Below are 17,003 nucleotides of genomic sequence, written 5' to 3' on the forward strand. Positions count from 1 at the left end.
ACAGGACATTGGCCCCAAACATACAGCCAAGCAATGCTGGAATAGCATCATAACAAGAATGTGAAAGTCATTCAGTGGCCCAGCCAAAGCCCAGACTTGAATCCCATTGAAAATACGTGAGAAGACATGAAGATTGCTTGTTTGCCACTGCTCAAATCTAAAATACACTTTGATTTGTTTAACACTTTTTGGGTTAGTACATTTAGAAAAAAGGGAAAAATATATTTTGGGTGTTATTTCATAGTTTTGATGTCTTCACTATTATTCTACAATGTAGAAATAGTACAAATAAAGAAAAACCCTTGAATAGGTGTGTCCAAACTTTTGACTGGTGCTGTATGTAAATTAGATCTTTCTGTATTATCAATACATTTTAAAAAATGTCAAAAATGTCTAAAAACATGTTTTCACTGTCATTATGATGTTTTGTAGATTGATGAGAGAGAAACATCTAGGCTGTAACACAACAAAATGTGAAATAAGTCAAGGGGTATGAAAACTTTCTGTACACAAGGTCTCACTGTTTGACTTTCCATTCTGTCGAAGTAGAAGTAGTGTTGTTTTTAACTCGGTAGTGTTGTTTTTTGATTCAGTGCTTATGTATACAAACACTTTGTGCTGTATGCCATACGAGTAGTATTTGTTTTTGTGTGAGCGTAAACGTACATGCAGGAATATTTATATTCCATGCAGGAATATTTATAACATTTTACTAATGGTTAATAAAGTATTTGTACATGTAAATGTACATGCAGGAATATTTATAACATTTTACTAAAGTATTTGATAATGGTTTAAAAGTGGTTATAAACACCAATTAATTATGTAAATTAGGTGTTCATAAGAATATCACCTGACCTTGCTGGTTTCTTTACAGAAAATTATACTCTTCAGGTCTTCCGGTCCTCTTCATGTCACCCCTAATTTCACTCTCCATCTTCCCGCAGCCCTGCAACAAAGGAGGAATAGTACTTCATTGTTTTCCAAGTGAAGATTAATTAATCTAATGGCAGAGAGAGGGGAGGGGCAGGTAATTCGCTAATGGATGGGAGAAAAATGGTGGGACCATCTCCCTTGCGGACGAAAAGAGAGAATAGCCTCACACTGTCTGGGACGTAAGTAAGAGCTAAAGTGGTTTTATAAAACAGAGTCATTAACTGTCTTCCTCTACTCTCAGGTTGGGAGAAGGCACCACTTTGCTCGGGAGAGAGCACATTCAATAACCCACAGACATTTATTTAATTAACCTCCTCCTCGCTTCCCCCCCGAAGGTAGGGTACAGGCTACATGATCCCTTGAGATGGTGCTATGTCTACTTAAACTCTTTTAATTACACTTTAACTCCCGTCTAATCACACAAACTTTGTTACTGACAACATACTTACAAAGAGATACATCCTGCATCTGCCCCCCAGTTTCCTGGGACAAGTGTTATTAACTCTGTCATTACGGGTTGGGTGTAAGGTTAGCCCCGTGCTAATATCCTGCCTGTTGTGCTGCTTGAGAGCCCTGGTGAGCTCGAAGTGGATAAGTGGCTTGGTCAAAGAAGAACCACATTGAAATGAGCGTGATTTCTCTCAATTTACCTGGCAACGCACATTTGAACCAGAATTGATCTGTGAGTACAGGTGCATGCGATAATATACAAGAGATCATTCCAAAAGGCAATCAAATGTATTGCAAAGCAACAATATGTTACCTCTCATTCTTTTACCTTTTCAGAAAGCAATATGCTGTTGGGTACAGCTACCGTAAAACAATACTTGACGCTCACGCGAAAACGAATACGACTCGTACGGCACACAGCACAAAGTGTTTGTATACATAAGCACTGAATCAAAAAACAACACTACCGAGTTAGTGACACTTTTACTTCGACATAATGGAAAGTCAAACAGTGAGACCTTGTGTACTTGACGAAAACAAAGGAAATCCACAAGAGAAGTGTTGTTGAGCACTAAGACAAGACCTTGAGGAGATTGAGTGCAGCTCATCTGATCAAACACTTCAGTATACGGAGAGCTTGTCTCCTCAGGCCTCTGACAGTTCCCTGCTTAGGTCCTGTTGTGCTGAAACAGATCCACCACGTAATGGGGGTCTAAATACACCACCCAAACCCATTCCTGGGGTAGGCATGACAACCCTTTCACACCATTTTCATTTCTCAGGTTTCATTTATCTCTGTCTGTTTGTGAGGGCATAATGTTTGTTCAGTGAAAGACAACACAATGTGGCCTCCGAGGTTTCAGTAGCACTTTACTTGACACCCAGTGTCATAACACTTTATGACATGTCATAACCATGTCATAATATGTCATAACAGCTGACATAACTTGTCATAACCTGTCATAATATGTTCATAACACTATAATGACACATATATTTAGACCTGTTGTGAGATACATTGAGTTATTTTATGGCTGGTTATGACACCTACATAAGAGTGTCAAAACCCACAAAACCTCCCACAGTAGTTATTTCATGGCTGATTATGACACCTATATAAGAGTGTCAAAACCAACAATGCCTACCACACAAGGCAAAACGTTCAATTACAGCATGGCCTACGTGTTTATGTTGAATATTATTTTTATTTTTTTACCAAATTAAATTATAATTGTAAATGCGCATTTGAGTGCGCATATACCAATGCTCTGTTGCTGAGGACTGGGATGAATGCAGGAGCATATTTCAGGAGCAGGACCAGACACCCTCTTTTTGACTGATGACTGATATAAGGGCATGTACGTGATAGGCCTATCTGGCTTATATGATTATGATGGTAATAATGCTTCTTTACAGTGTCATACAGAGTATTTTGTCACAAATGTCGTATGAAGGAGTGGACCAAGGCGCAGTGTCGTATGCGTACATTCTTATTTATCAAAAGAATGAACACTGAACAAACTAACAAAATAACAAAACGAAACATGAAGCTATACAAACGAGTACTGACAGGCAACTACACATAGACAAGATCCCACAAACACCAAAGGGAAATGGCTACCTAAATATGATCCCCAATCAGAGACAACGATAAACAGCTGCCTCTGATTGGGAACCATATCAGGCCACCATAGACATACAAATCACCTAGACCTACAAAACTCTAGACATACAAAAAAACTAGACAATACAAAAACTAGCGTACCCACCCAAGTCACACCCTGACCTAACCAAAATATAAAGAAAACAGAGTTCTCAGGTCAGGGCGTGACTTCTTTCTTAGTCCAAAGTGACACAGGGCGGTCATAATGCTTCATGACAGTGTCATAAAACAACATGAATGTAAAGAAATCATTACAACAACAACAAAGTATTTCAGAAAAAAATTAAATAATAAACATACTTCTTGGCAGAATTGTTTTTTTTTTTGGAATAAATGTGGGTTTTGACACTCTTTTGTAGGTATCATAACCAGCCATAAAATAACTCAATCTATGTCACGACAGGAGTAAATATATGGGTAATAACAGTGTTATGACCATATTATGACAGGGTATGACAAATTATGTCAGCTGTTATGACATATGACATGGTTATGACTGTGTCTTAACGTGTTATGACACTAGGTGTCAAGTAAAGTGTTAATGAGGTTTCACACAAATTCAAAGTACAAACAAATAAGTAGCACAGTGGTTTTGTGTTAAAAAAACACACAAACTGAGGTGTAGGACACTGTTTCGTTTAGTTTTGACAGCTTAGGAAAAAAAATCACCTGGAGATGACTTTGCCGTACAGTATGATGACAAAGATAAATGAAAGCGTTGTTGGAGTGGCTCAAACATTATAACAACATCTATTTATTTTATCATATTTATTGGAGTGGTGGCAATGATTTAGCATGAATATAGGGGAAGCACTGCATATGACAGTTCACCATTAACAAACAGAAATCTGAATTGTCTCCATCTCTCAGTGGATCCATTCCACACCAAACCCGAAAATAACAGTTAAAATAAAATAAAATTGTATTTGTCATATACACATGGCTCGCAGAGGTTAATGAGAGTGTAGGGAAATGCTTGTGCTTTAGGTTATGACAGTGCAGTAATAACTAACAATTAATCTAACAATTCCCCAACAACTACCTAACACACACAAATCTAAAGGGGTGAATGAGAATATGTACATGTAAGAATATGGATGAGCGATGGCCGAGAGGCATAGTCAAGGTGCAATAGATGGTATAAAATACAGTATACACGTGATATGAGTAATGTAAGATATGTAAACATTATTAAAGCAGCATTATTCAAAATGTGGCATTGTATAAAGTGGCTAGTGATCTGCTTATTAAAGTGGCTAGTGATTGCTGTTTAGCAGTCTGATGGGCTTGAGATAGATGTTTTTCAGTCTCTCGGTCCTAGCTTTGATGCACCTGTAATGACCTTGCCTTCTGGATGGTAGCGGTGTGAACAAGCAGTGGCTCGGGTGGTTGATGTCCTTGATGATCTTTTTTCCCTTCCTGTGACATTAGATGCTGTAGGTGCGTTGTGAATACTGCTCCACCCCCTGGAGAGTCATACGGTTGAGGCCAGTGCAGTTGCCGTACCAGGCTGTGATACAGCCCGACAGCATGCACTCGATTGTGCATCTGTAAAGGTTTGTCAGGGTTTTGGGTGACAAGCCACATTTCTTCAGTTTATCCAGATGGGATAGGGCAGTGTGCAGTGTGATGGCGATTGTGTTGTCTGTGGACCTTTTGGGGCGGTATGCAAACTGAAGTGGATCTAGGGTGTCCGGTAAGGTGGAGGTGATATGATCCTTGACTAGTCTCACAAAGCACTTCATGATGTCAGAAGTGAGTGCTGCAGGGTGGTAGTCATTTAGTTCAGTTATCTTTGCCTTCTTGGGTACAGGAACAATGGTAGCCATCTTGAAGCATGTGGGGATAACAGATTTGGATAGGAACCGATTGAATATGTCCGTGAACACACCCGCCAGCTGGTCTGCGCATGCTCTGAGGGATGCCATCTAGGCCAGCAGCCTTGCGAGCGTTAACAAGTTTAAATGCTTTACTCACGTCAGCCACAGAGAAGGAGGTGCAGTACTTGGTAGTGGGCCACAACGGTGGCACTGTAGTATCCTCAAAGCAGGCAAAGAAGGTGTTTAGTTTGTTTGGTAGCCTGACGTCTGGTGTTCTTGGCGTGGCTGGTTTTCTTTTTGAAGTCCATGATTTCCTGTAGACCCTGCCACATACATCTCGTGTCTGAGCTGTTGAAATGCGACTTCACCTTGTGCCTGTACTGGCATTTTGCTTGTTTGATTGCCCTGCGGAGGGAATAACTACACTGTTTATATTCAGTCATATTCCCAGACCTCTTTCCATGGTTAAATGCGGTGGATTGCGCTTTCAGTTTTGCGTGAATGCTGTCATCCATCCACGGTTTCTGGTTAGGGTAGGTTTTAATAGTCACAGTGGGTACAACATCTCCAATGCACTTCTTTATAAACGCACTCATAGAGTCACCGTTTAGTTCAATGTTGTTCTCTGAGGCTGACCGGAACATATTCCAGTCCGTGTGATCAAAACAATCTTGAAGTGTGGCTTCCGATTGGTCAGACCAGCATTGAATGGTTCTCATCACTGGTACATCCTGTTTTAGTTTATGCCTATCAGACGGTAGGAGCAAGATGGCGTCGTGGTCGGATTTGGCGAAGGGAGGCCTGGGGAGGGCTTTGTATGCATCGCGGAAGTTAGAGTAACAGTGGTCGAGGATATTGCCCATGCGCGTAGGCCAATCAATATGCTGGTAGAATATAGGTAGCCTTGTTCTCAAATTTGATTTGTTAATAACATCCCCAGCTACAATAAATGCAGCCTCAGGATATATGGTTTACAGTTTTCATATAGTCCAGTGAAGTTCCTTGATATAGCAGTCTTGGTGTCTGCTTGAGGGAGAATGTACACAGCTGTGATTATAACTGACGAGAATTCTCTTGGTTGGTACAATGGCCGGCATTTGATTGTAAGGAATTCTAGGTAGGGTGAGCAGAAGGACTTGAGTTCATGTATGTTGATATAATTACACCATGAGTCGTTAATCATGAAGCATAGACTCCCGCCCTTCCTCTTCCCAGAGAGGTGTTTATCTCTGTTGGCGCGATGCATGGAGAAGCCCGGTGGCTGAACCGATTCCGACAACATATCCCGAGAGAGCCATGTTTCCATGAAGCAGAGAATGTTACAGTCTCTGATGTCTCTCTGGAAGGCAAACCTTGCTCGAATTTCGTTTACCTTGTTCTCAAGAGACTGAACATTGGCTAGTAGTATACTCATCAGCGGTGGGTGATGTACACATCTACAGAGTCTGACCAGGTGGCCGCTTCGTCTGCCTCTTCTGCGGCGCTGTTGTTTTTGGTCGACTACTGGAATTAGATCCATTGTCCTGGGTGGTGGTCCGAACAAAGGATCCGCTTTCGGGAAAGTAGATTCCTGGTCGCAATGTTGGTAAGTTGACATTGCTCTGATATCCAATAGTTCTTCCCAGCTGTATGTAATAAGACTTAAGATTTCCTGGGGTAACAATGTAAGAAATAATACATTAAAATAACTATATACTGCATAGTTTCCTAAGAACTCAAAGTGAGGCGACCATCTCTGTCGGCACCATCAACACAGTTGATAGCATCCTATAACTAATCAACAATCATCCTGTTTAACCGCTCAACTATACTTAACAAGGATGCCTTTTCCATGTCTACCCGAGCGCTATCTTTAGGTGACAACATCCGACAAAGGCAGATGATGGCCCATCTAATCTGTAAATCACAGAAGTAACTTCATGGCTGGTGGCTAGGATTGTCTGCGCCGAAACGATATGATCAAACCCCTCCTGTGTCCTCAGCGAAGCCCTGTGAACATGGGGGTATTAGACAGATCAGTGTGGAACAGCAGCCAACCGCTTTAATGAGTCTTCCTGAGGTGCTGGTTCAGAAGCCTGCTGCAGAGCTGGATAAACGCACTCGGCCAAACCACAATCCCCCCGATCCTAGGACTTCCTCAGCCCCACTCAGCCTGAATCCCCTATCCCCTCCTTTCTCTTCCCTCCTTCCCTCTTTTCCTCTCGCTAGACTCCCAGGCAGGGAAAGATGCTAATGGCCATCCTCCCCTAGCTGGCACTGAGGATATGGAAGTGGGGCTATACAGTATAGCTGAGGCAGATTCTTCTTATTTTTCCTCTGCTTCTGCATCTTCTCTTCCTTGTCTTCTTCTGTGAAGTTATGCTGTTGTCTATCTGGTGTCGATGCTAAGCTCAATGTATGTTTCAACGATTTACAAAAAGGATGGTCATTGCATCGCTGAACCCCACCATATTTTATTTTTTTAAACTCTGTACAGTCTACTCACCATACAACACAGTCAAGATGGCCCATCATATTTTATTAGTTACCAGAATTGTTTGCCCATTCAAGTGCAAACAACACAAGGCCCATCTGCTCCACTGGCTGGGACATATTTGTATGATAAACAGGAAGGAGCAGGTGTTATCACCTACACTGTAATGTCTGTGAAGACAAGAGAGAGAGAGAGAGAGTGAGAGAGGGAGAAGAGAAAGACTTAAAGGCCCAGTGTAGTCAAAAATGTGATTTCCTGTGGTTTATACAGTGTATATTTCCACACTATGGGGTTGGAATATTACTGAGAAATTTTGAAAAATTATAATAGTCCATTTAGTGTAAGAGCAGTTTGAAAAAGGCGCCTGAAATTTCAGCCTGTTTTGGTGGGATCGTGTTTTGGCCTGCCTGGTGCCATCACCAGGCGTTAAATTCTTTAATAGACCAATAAGAAAGAGTTCCAAACCTCTGCCAATAACAGCTAGTTTTCAGTTGTTCATTCCCTACTCAGACCACTCCAGTCCTAGCAAACTTCTTGTTTGAGAAATTACTCTTTGCTAAGAAGCTATTTTTGATGATTTTTGGCCATTTTCATTGAAAACATTCACACTAAGGTATTGAATTATTACCCAGAAATGATATGTGTTTTCTTCCTACTTTGAAAGATATTGATAGGTATGTAACCTCAAAGTGTTCTAATGTAAAACAGACATTACAGTTCTGATCACTGCATAAAATGGTGTGTACATGTAAGTCAGAATATATTTGATAATAAGAAGTAGAAACTCAATACTGAGAAGTCAGAATAAAAGCAGAGCTGGACCACTCTTGATGGCTCTGGAAGGTCAAGGATCTTCACACATGCTATTAGCCCCTAACACCTTGTCTATTGTCCTCATATCACACCCCAGTGCAGCTCAGCAGGCAATCTACTCCAAACATGTATTTAGTAGCCCTACAACCCACAGGAGGTTGGTGGCACCTTAATTGGGGAGGACAGGCTCATGGTAATGGCTGGAGCGGAATTAGTGGAAGGGTATCAAATACAGTACCTCAAACACATTGTTTTCATGTGTTTGATGCCATTCCAGTCACTTCGTTCCAGCCATTATTATGAGCCGTCCTCTCCTCAGCAGCCGCTACTGCTATAACCTAGTTCATACATTTGGAATACATCTTAATAAGAATGATTGACTATAAAGTTAATGGAGTCTATATTCATACAATCATCAATTAAAGATCCAACATCTAATCAAACTTAAATTCAAATTGAAGTGCATTTAAAAGAGCAACACACTTAAAACAATAAAATGAAAAAAACAAGCACGGCAATAAAAGAGATCAAATGTTATCAAAGAACATAAAACATAAAGCCGTCATTGATTAAAGGCCAAGGGAAAAATGTTGGTTGACAAATCGGATTTTAACACCTCAATCAGTTTCACAGTACAATGCAAAGTTCCATATAAAAAAACAGATAATAAAATGTATAAAAAGTATGAGACGCTTTATGAAATAAACACAAACAATGATAAATAATCAAACTATTTTTTATCGCTACAAGAAATATACATTAGCTTTTCTCTCAAATTCCCGAAGGTAGGCTCATAGTTTAACCTGATTTCTTGATTTCTCATAGTTTAACCTCCAAGTAGCCTAATGCCTAACAAGCAGCTCTGCTTGAAACGGGTAAACTGCACTTTATACAGGCAATATGCACGGCTCTTTATAATTCACTGAACTGGAATAAACTGTGCCTTCAATGCCTTGCCCCAAACCTTAACAGGGGGCTTGAAATTATATTGATTTGGATGTTTCTGGAACCAATTTACATGAGCTATGACATGAGAAATGCCTGTGTTTTCATGTGCTGGACCAACAAGCCCACCACAAGAAAACAAATATGTTACTATGCCTGGTGTTAGCTCTGCATCTGGTTGAATGCGTGGTAGACCCATCTGTCTGTCAGTGGCGAACCACTTTGCAAGTACATATGATGAGCGAAAACATTTACTTTGATCAGTGCATATAACCTCTCACAGCATCCCTACCTTATCATTTTGTTCTGTCAGCTGTACAATGGTGAAATCCTTGTTGAGATACATGAATGTGAAGACACCATACACATCATTCCTATCTTCACTTGCTACGACAAACAGCTGTTTAGGGGGCAGGCAAATCCTTATTCCCACAGATCCTTATTCTCAATTATGTAAGTACTTGGTACCATCAGGACCTACATGTACTGCGTTTCATCTCTCTCATGACAGGTTTCTCCTTTTACCAGTCAGTTGGCCAGAACCTGCTTTTAACCCTTTGGACAGTTAAAACTTCTCGTTAACTGAACTGAGATGCTGTGATTGTTTGTCTTCTGTGTACCTATGAAACCATTAAATGTCAACATTGTGCTCGCTCAAATGGAAACTACCAGAAACCATATACTGGACCGTAGTCCAAAACCCATTTCTTAAAGTGACTATGGAGATGCATATTTAGTGTGCAATGCGGTTTTCCATACGACCTTGCAAAGTTCTCACAGAACTGCTGCAAGTGGCGATGAGCCTCTCTAACTCGTTCCATTGTGATACATCTTGTACATTAGACGGTACAGGATTTCACAAAATGGGTTCAGAAATCCAAATGGGCATCCTCAACAAGTCCCTTAAGAGCAAATAAGGAGTAAACGCATTTCCATTCTTGTGCATTGAAATGAGAAAACCCTGATGAGATTTTAGCGGGTTGTTGGCCTATGTCTGCAGGTGCTTTCAGTGCATCAACTTTAAGCTGAATATTTCTTAGTATTCCATCATTCAGCACACTAAAATTCTTCCCGATAGTAAAAATGTGTTTTACTGTCCCCAAAAAGATCATGCATAGGGTCCAATACAGACATGCCTATGGGTGTGAAATTATGAACATTTAAATAGCTCAGAGAATCTAGCCCCAGTTTCAGTCTCTTTTGTTTCCCTCTCCGCCTTGGTCTTCGCCTGTCTCCACATAATCCCTTGCATTTTGTGAACTTCATCGCGACGTTGCAGTACATGGTTGTCAGTCCAGTGCATGACGGACTAATCTGCTTTATCACCCCATTCCCATGGAAATGTCTGTAGGAAATCGTAACGACCTGTGTGAGCTTGACCTGGATCTGTATTGTTGAACAGATAAGAAGCCGGTGGTGAAATCCCAAGTAGGCCACATGAAAGTTCTAAACATCACACTCACAAAAAAAACGTTTTAAATAAAAGTTTCTAATAGAATAACATCGAAAATAGACAAGGGCCTGAAAGGCCTGGCAATAAAGTAACTTTTATAATATATTATCAATGTACACTCGTTTTTAAGTAGGAGAATAGGCAACTGGGGGGACAAGATTACAAATGCTTTTACAGAGGCGACACAAATAATAATGAATACACACGTAACATGTTTATCCTGCCAAAATAACTACTGGGTCTGCTCTTGCTGCAATGGCAATCCTTCGTGAAAGGTGACTGTCTTGCTGTTACCTGTCCATTGAGTGAATTGATCATATAACTTAGCTGTAGGTTCATATTATGCCATCTTTCCCAAAGGTCTGTGGCACTTGCCACAGTCTTTCATGGGGCAAGTCCTGAGTTAGACATCATCTGCTTTGCGCTTTGAAATGATTGCGACACAGAATCTACACTGACACTCAATCTACGCTGAACAAAAATATAAACGTAAAATGTAAAGTGTTGGTTCGATGATTCTGTGCTGAAATAAAATATCCCAGAAATGTTCCATATGTACTAAAAGCTTATTTCTCTCAAACCTTTTTTTTTGCATTTCTCCATTACCAAGACAATCCATTCAACAGACAAGTGTGGCATATCAAGAAGCTGATTATACAGCATGATCATTACACAGGTGGACCTTGTGCTGGGGACAGAAAAAGTCCACTCTAAAATGTGCAGTTTTGTCAGAGAAATTACCAAGAAACATTAAAGAATCAATAAAAATTGATTTCTTCAGACTAGTTGAGTATCTGGAGTACAGTTAAAGGCTCAAAATGACCAGAAACAAAGACCTTTCTTCTGAAACTCTTCAGTCTATTCTTGTTCCAAGAAATTAAGGCCATTCAATGCGAGAAATTGGCAAGAAAATGAATATCGTACAATGCTGTGTACTACTCCCTTCACAGCACAGAGGAAACTGGCTCAAACCAGAATAGAAAGAGGAGTGGGAGGCCCCGGTGCACAACTGAGCAATAGGACAAGAACATTAGAGTGTCTAGTTTGACAAACAGACGCCTCACAAGTCCTCAACTGGCAGCTTCATTAAACAGTATCCGCAAAACACCAGCCTCAATGTCAACAGTGAAGAGGCGACTCCGGGATGCTGGCCTTGTAGGCAGAGATCCTCTGTCCAGTGTCTGTGTTCATTTGCCAATATTAATATTGAATTATTATTGGCCAGTCTGAGATATGGCTTTTTCTTTGCAACTCTGCCTAGAAGGCCAGCATCCCAGAGTTGCTTCTTCACTGTTGACGTTGAGACGGGTGTTTTGCGGGTTCCAGAAAATGATGTCATGGCTTTAGAAGCATCTGATAGGCTAATTGACATAATTTGAGTCAATTGGAGGTGTACCTGTGGATGTATTTCAAGGCCTACATTCAAACTCGTGCTTGACATCATGGGAAAATCAAAAGAAATCAGCCAAGAATAATTGTAGACCTCCACAAGTCTGGTTCATCCTTGGGAGAAATTTCCAAACGCCTGAAGGTACCACGTTTATCTATATAAACAATAGTACGCAAGTATAAACACCATTGGACCACACAGCCGTCATACCACACAGGAAGGAGACGCGTTCTGTCTCCTAGAGATGAACGTACTTTGGTGCAAAAACTGCAAAACAATATCAGAACAACAGCAAAGGACCTTGTGAAGATGCTGGAGGAAACAGGTGCAAAAGTATCTGTACCCACACTAAAACAAGTCCTATATTGAAATATAGCTTCAGCAAGGAAGAAGCCACTGCTTCAAAACCGCCATAAAAAAGTCAGACTACGGATTGCAACTGCACATGGGGACAAAGATCACATTTTTGGGAGAAATGTCCTCTGGTCTGATGAAACAAAAATAGAACTGTTTGGTCATAATGACCATCCTTATGTTTGGAGGGAAAAGGGGGAGGCTTGCAAGCCGAAGAGCACTATCCCAACCGTGAAGCAGCATCATGTTGTTGGGGTGCTTTGCTGCAGAGGGGCTGGTGCACTTCACAAAATAGATGAAGAATAGATTGAAGAAACTTCTCAGACATCAGTCAGGGAGTTAAAGCTTGTCCCGATCAGCTCCATTGTCTTGCTGACATTGAGGGAGAGGTTGTTGTTCTGGCACTATACTGCCAGGTCTCTGATTTCCTACCTATAGTCTCATCATCATCGTCAGCGATCAGGCCTACCACCGTTGTGTCATCAGCAAACTTAATGATGTGTTGGAATTGTGCGCTAGGCACGCAGCCCTGAGAGGCCCCCGTGTTGAGGGTCAGTGTAACGGATGTGTTGTTGCCTACCCTCATCACCTGGGGGCGGCCACTAGGAAGTCCAGTATCCAGTTGCGAGGGAGGTGTTCAGTCCCAAGGTCCTGAGTTTAATGATGAGCTTGGAGGGCACTATGGTGTTGAACGCTGGGCTGTAGTCAATGAACAGCATTCTCACCTAGGTGTTCCTTTTGTCCAGGTGGAAAAGGGCAGTATGTAGTGTGATAGAGATTGCGTCATCTGTGGATTTGTTGGGCGGTATGCAAATTGGAGTTGGTCCAGGGTGTCTGGGATGATGGTGTTGATGTGAACCATAACTAGCCTTTCAAAGCATTTCATGGCTACAGGTGTGAGGGCTACGCAGCGATCGTCATTTAGACACCCCAGACAGAGCAAAGGAATGGGACCTAATAGATCGAAAGGCGGTGTCGCCAGAGACAGGAAAGTTCATAAATGTAAACCAATCCATACATTTTAAATACAGTCCTGAGTTTGAAAAGTTGAGTCTTTTTCCCACAGATTTTAGTGTGTGCTTTTTTAACTTTGAGAATCCATTGTTCAGGACCGTGTGTTTATTGGACAGAATAATTTATCCTCTCCTGTAATTTCACAGGCTCTGGCCAGTCGGTCAAAAGAACTATCTGCTGAAGAGAAACAGCGATTTGCGGGGGCAACTGAAGACATGATGTCTGATGTGGAGACAAACCCCGAGGACCTGGATGCATTTTTAAGAACCTCCTCACCCTGGCGCTCCCCTGAGTTTGAGGACCTGATTGTGTCAGCAGACTGGAGAAGAATGGCCATGAGGAGAAAAAGCAATGTCAGAATGAAAACCAGAGCAACTGGCCACATCCACCACAGCCCTGTCCAGAACACCGCATCGTGCAATTGACCACAGACAATCATCTGCAATTTAGAGATTATTTTCGCTGACTCTTCACACCTGCTTCTCAAGAGGCTTTTTGCAGCGACTGCCACGCGCTCACCCGCCTTTATATACATACACGCACAGAACATTACCCTCTTCTTTTTAATACTTTTATTACTTGTAGTTTTTTTTAAATAAATCTCTTGATATTGTGTATTTTTTCATACATTGAGCTTGCAATTTTTTGGTTTGCTATTTCATTACTTATTTTTTGTTATTTCATTTGTATTATTATTTTATTTAATTAGAAATGTTGTATTTAATCATTTGTTTGACCTTTGAACGCTTGTTCTTTTTGGTAGGATGGAGGGCAGTATAGCACAATTGTAATATTTTTTTATGCAATTTTACTTATTCCATGACTTCTTTTTTGGAAGGGGGTATGAGAATATTTTGTTTACTTATGTCTTGACATATCTTGGATACTTTTTTTATTTTATTAGAGATGTTTTATTATTTGACACTTGAACACTGAAAAATAATGTTATTCCGACTGGCATGGAAGTGGCTAGAGTCTTCAGAGGTGTACGGATAATTAGTAGTCTGAAACGAGGGTATTTGGTGCAGTGGAAAGACTTGACAGTGCATTACATTGATATGTAGGGTGTTAAGAGATTTGGAGAGCGGTTAAAAAACTGTTTGAAAATTGGTCTACAGTACGCTTTGAGAAAGAGACCAGCAGGGAAGCCGCCTCACACAGGGCCGGAATAAGAAATCATCGGCCCCGGGGCTTTGTTTTGTTGTTTTCCCCCCACTGGCACAATGACTTACCTAATGATGAAGATGAAGCCATAGGCTACTCACAGTGTTGGCTGGTGCACTCGCCATGCTAAAAGCCTATCACGAGATGAGCTACTTTGAATAACTGTGCTGCTGTTAGCAAAAAAATACATTTTCTATTGGTTTTACAGACAGATTAGTCTTCTCTTTTCAGCAGTAGGTATTTGATTTCCAAACTGTACGTATTTCCCGTGATTGTATTTTGAAATCTGCTAAATACAGCTGCAAACAACCATAGAAATATAATCCATAGATTGTAATTCCCATTCAAATCAGAACTGGCTTCCATTGCTAGTGTACCCATGAGTCCAATTGCCAGGGTAAGAGGTTACAAAACCTTTCTATGGATTATACTCTATGTCTATAGCCACAATGCAACAAGCTGTAGGCCTATATTTGGCGCACATGCTGCTCAAACTGTGGCATTCCCGACTGTAGGCATAACGGTAACTGCCAAAATAAAGGAAACGCTTGAGTTAACGAGGGATACAAAGTATATACTTTATTATGGTGTGGGTACATTTTTCTGGCAGGGTTTAGGTCCACTTGTAGAACCTATGCCAAGGTGCATTGAAACTGTTCTGGCAGCTCGTGGTGGCCCAACACCCTTTTATGACACTTTATGATGGTGTTTGCTTTATTATGGCAGATACCTGTATGTGCTTGTGATAAAAATTAATCCACAGGCATTTTTTTTATAAACTACTTATCCTCTGTGGTTAAATTATGCTCTCTGGTGTGTTTTCAACATTGACAGCTGTGGTTGGATAAAAAAAATATTTATGATATTTTTTTTGCATCCTCTTGGGCCCCCCTCAAGCCTGGGCCTAGGGACTTTAGCCCCGGTAAACCCATGGCCTCACAAGTGTCTGAGCAAAGCTTTCAGACCAAACGCACCACCTATCCCCAATGAATACCACTTCACACACATCTCAATCAATCAAGCCTTTCATTCAACATGCTTGCATGTATAGCACTGTGTGAGAACACTTTACGAGGTCACACAAGGCATTGCCAGATACACTGTAAAAAAATATATAAAATAGTTTCAACTAATGAATTGTTAAGTAAGTGGAACTGCAGCCTTTTTAAGTTTACTTGAATTTTTGATCGAAGTGTAACCTGAATGTAACATTTTTAGTTGGCCAAAACCGAGCTCCAACTTCAGAAAACGTACACAAAAAAATCTGTCAACTTAAAATGATGTATTTGCTCAACTTGTCTCATATGGTTCAAGTTTTTATCATCACGTGCACTAGTACAGTGAAATGCCTTTCTTGCTTGCTCTTTATGTTTATTCAACTATGAATAATTATTGTGTCATTTTAACAATAAAGGGCAGTGCAACTGGTTACACAGACACACAAAAAACTGGTTACACAGACACACAAAAAACTGGTTACACAGACACACAAAAAACTGGTTACACAGACACACAAAAAACTGGTTACACAGACACACAAAAATTATTATTATTTGGACATCTTAACTAAAAAAGGCTGTGGAACTCATTATACACACACAAACAATGCTTTTAACATACAATGTTTTCAACTTACATATTTGACACGTTGACATACATGATTCTCTCATCATGGATTTGATTTTCAGCAATTTTCAGGTTTTCTGTATAGTATTCTTATGTTGATGGGGCATATGACTCTGTTTTAATATTACTCATTAATCACTATGACAACTACATTAGTTTTAGTTGAGTGTATTTTAACAGAGCTGAGATTTACTTTGAAGTGCAAATGTCATCGACACAGACATGGTGGCATAACAGGAAGATCAGTATGCCGTGGACCAAGAGATTGTGAGTTAAAATACCAGGTTAGGTCATCTTGAATAATAACTGTATAAATGTACATGCACAACGTAATCATGTATGTCAATGTGTGTTAAATATGTAAGTTGAAAACATTGTATGTTAAAAGCATTGTTTGTGTGTGTATAATAAGTTCCACAGCCTTTTTTAGTTAAGATGTCCAAATAATAATTTCTAGTTGAATGAACATATGACATAAGTTGAGCAAACAGATCATTTAAGTTGACAGAAATGTTGCCTAAGTTCACATTTTGGAGATAACTAAAAATTGTAAGTTCTGTTAACACTTTGATCGAAAAGTTGAGTAAACTAAAAAAGGATGTGGAACCAGTTACTTAATAATTGTCACGCCCTGACCATAGAGAGCCATTGTTTCTCTATGGTGTAGTAGGTCAGGGTGTGACTAGGGGGTGATCTAGTATATCTATGTCTATGTTGTGTTCTAGTTTCTTTTTCTATGTTGGTGTTTTGTATGATTCCCAATTAGAGGCAGCTGGAAATCGTTGTCTCTAATTGGGGATCATATTTAAGTAGTTATTTTTCCCACCTGTGTTTGTGGGATCTTGTTTATGTGTAGTTGCCTGTGAGCACTCCATTGTCTTCACATTTCGTTCATTCCTTTT

The 17,003-nt window shown here is 40.4% G+C and overlaps 1 protein-coding gene across 3 annotated transcripts in view; it reads right to left on the reverse strand.

Annotated features, from left to right (window-relative positions):
• Positions 1-17,003, reverse strand: part of LOC110493893 (cadherin-22) — a 307,060-nt gene that overhangs the window by 227,936 nt on the left and 62,121 nt on the right. For all 3 annotated transcript variants that reach the window (XM_021568462.3, XM_090205033.1, XM_036949887.2), the window contains exon 2: positions 859-949. The gene's annotated coding sequence lies outside the window, so the exon portion shown is untranslated. The remainder of the gene's footprint in view (positions 1-858; positions 950-17,003) is intronic.

Source organism: Oncorhynchus mykiss, chromosome 17 (genome assembly GCF_057628025.1).
Source record: "Oncorhynchus mykiss isolate SJ-2025 chromosome 17, ASM5762802v1, whole genome shotgun sequence".
Classification (NCBI taxonomy): domain Eukaryota; kingdom Metazoa; phylum Chordata; class Actinopteri; order Salmoniformes; family Salmonidae; genus Oncorhynchus; species Oncorhynchus mykiss.